The sequence below is a fragment of the Eleutherodactylus coqui genome, unplaced genomic scaffold, assembly GCF_035609145.1.
Source record: "Eleutherodactylus coqui strain aEleCoq1 unplaced genomic scaffold, aEleCoq1.hap1 HAP1_SCAFFOLD_19, whole genome shotgun sequence".
NCBI classification, from domain to species: Eukaryota; Metazoa; Chordata; class Amphibia; order Anura; family Eleutherodactylidae; genus Eleutherodactylus; species Eleutherodactylus coqui.
This window is the reverse complement of record NW_027102012.1, coordinates 226,323-229,362: the sequence shown is the minus strand read 5'-3', so window position 1 is coordinate 229,362 and position 3,040 is coordinate 226,323.

Below are 3,040 nucleotides of genomic sequence, written 5' to 3'. Positions count from 1 at the left end.
AAGTGTGGGTTATAAGATACTTGTCACAGAGACGGAAAAAGTCTATAGACTAAATTATTTGGCCCTTATCACAGTTATAGACTAAAATGTATATACTTTAATGGAAATTTAACTTAAAAACATGAATGGGCTCACACACATGCGTATCGCATGGACGAACAAAACAACCACACAAAAACACAAAGGTCGCCTCTTCCTTATCTCAGGAAACTTATGGAGGCTAGAAAAATCAATATTGATAAAGGACTACTAATGTTATGTCCTCTATTTTTTATTTATATCACATAGGAGGTAAGAGGAAGGCTCTATCTGCTGTAGGGCGCCTGTAAGTATAATGCCCCCCGCAGAGTATTTTAGGTAGGGAACCTCTTCCTAACAAAAATTCGCCCCTCTGTGATTACAGTATAGCGCTTAGCGCATGACGAGATGGTTCAAATAGGAGAAACTCCAAGAGAACTAGACCCTTATGCGCAAGAATTACGGCGCAGACCAGGGTTATTCAATTGCAGTATGCTCGGCTCAACGCGTTTCCCCACACGAATGTGGTTCATCAGGAGCACAAATATTTTGAAGAAAGAATGATAAATCAGGATGATAACTGATTCTGCTTTTTGTTGTTTTTTCGTGATAAATAGATATTTTAAAATATTAGAACAGGGTGGCTTGGGAAAGCGCAATTTATGTGCTCGATCATATATAGACTGGATCACAGCATCTGATTTATTCAGGACAATTTCGAGCACTAAATCGCCATGGCGTGTCTCTATAGCCAAGTTCTTGGGAAATCCACACAATGGATAGCTATAGTGACAAATAACAGTACAGCTAGGGCTGAATGCGATTCACCACAAAAAGCCCACAAGTAGATCTTGCCCAGAACTAGGTATTGATTGCCGCAGGCAAAAGAAGTTGTTGCAGAGATAAATGCAACAGCCCCAAAAAGGCTAATAAGCCCTAGAGATTTTTTGACCCTTATTTGGTGTATTAGCTGCAGATGGTGCAGCCAGTTTCAAGAGTCAGCAGCTCATGAACAGCAAATAGTTGTTGCAGAGATAAATGCAACAGCCCCAAAAAGGCTAATAAGCCCTAGAGATTTTTTGACCCTTATTTGGTGTATTAGCTGCAGATGATGCAGCCAGTTTCAAGAGTCAGCAGCTCATGAACAGCAAATAGTTCTATCATAAAACCCAGTGAGGGTATTAGAGGAGCTATCTAATAGAGCCTGCAAGTAGATGTCAGATATCTAATTCGCCAAAGTATCCCTAAAAGCACCCAATAATAGAAAAACAAATAAATAAAAGGATTAAGCCTGTGGCTCTGATGGTGAGCCATTACTCCTAATACACCTAATACACCAAATAATCATCAAAAAAATCTCTAGGGCTTATTAGCCTTTTTGGGGCTGTTGCATTTATCTCTGCAACAACCATTTGCTGCTCATGAGCTGCTGACTCTTGAAATTGGCTGCACCATCTGCAGCTAATACACCAAATAAGGGTCAAAAAATCTCTAGGGCTTATTAGCCTTTTTGGGGCTGTTGCATTTATCTCTGCAACAACTATTTGCTGTTCATGAGCTGCTGACTCTTGAAACTGGCTGCACCATCTGCAGCTAATACACCAAATAAGGGTCAAAAAATCTCTAGGGCTTATTAGCCTTTTTGGGGCTGTTGCATTTATCTCTGCAACAACTTCTTTTGCCTGCGGCAATCAATACCTAGTTCTGGGCAAGATCTACTTGTGGGCTTTTTGTGGTGAATCGCATTCAGCCCTAGCTGTACTGTTATTTGTCACTATAGCTATCCATTGTGTGGATTTCCCAAGAACTTGGCTATAGAGACACGCCATGGCGATTTAGTGCTCGAAATTGTCCTGAATAAATCAGATGCTGTGATCCAGTCTATATATGATCGAGCACATAAATTGCGCTTTCCCAAGCCACCCTGTTCTAATATTTTAAAATATCTATTTATCACGAAAAAACAACAAAAAGCAGAATCAGTTATCATCCTGATTTATCATTCTTTCTTCAAAATATTTGTGCTCCTGATGAACCACATTCGTGTGGGGAAACGCGTTGAGCCGAGCATACTGCAATTGAATAACCCTGGTCTGCGCCGTAATTCTTGCGCATAAGGGTCTAGTTCTCTTGGAGTTTCTCCTATTTGAACCATCTCGTCATGCGCTAAGCGCTATACTGTAATCACAGAGGGGCGAATTTTTGTTAGGAAGAGGTTCCCTACCTAAAATACTCTGCGGGGGGCATTATACTTACAGGCGCCCTACAGCAGATAGAGCCTTCCTCTTACCTCCTATGTGATATAAATAAAAAATAGAGGACATAACATTAGTAGTCCTTTATCAATATTGATTTTTCTAGCCTCCATAAGTTTCCTGAGATAAGGAAGAGGCGACCTTTGTGTTTTTGTGTGGTTGTTTTGTTCGTCCATGCGATACGCATGTGTGTGAGCCCATTCATGTTTTTAAGTTAAATTTCCATTAAAGTATATACATTTTAGTCTATAACTGTGATATGGGTTATAAGATAGGGTCAGTATGATACTGTGGGATATTTAGTCGTAGCAGAGGAATATGTATGGTCTCCTTCAGATAAGTGTCAGGTAGTGAGGGGACAGGTTGCTATGGATGACGGTAGTGCTGACAAGGATCAGAGATAGTAGGCAGCAGGACAGCAGAGATGATTACATGATGCAGATAGTCCTGGGGTAAGACAGTGAAGGAATGAAAGTTTACAGTAGTATTAAATGAAGTTGACAGACAATGGCTTGAGTGCTGGCTCTGTGTGGTGGGGTTAGCTCACAAATGGTTAAATCATCTGTTACATTGGAATGCTTGTTTCACTTTCACCCTCACCTTTCAGCTTTAGAGTTTAGTGAGAAGAAGGGAGGGGGGAGTGTGTGACTGACTCTCTAACGTAGTAGTCTGAGAGCGATGCTCTGCTTGCTTGAAATGAATAGACTTGTAATGAAGATGATCAGGAATTAAGTTTAATATAAACTTGTGTGAATAGGGAACATACA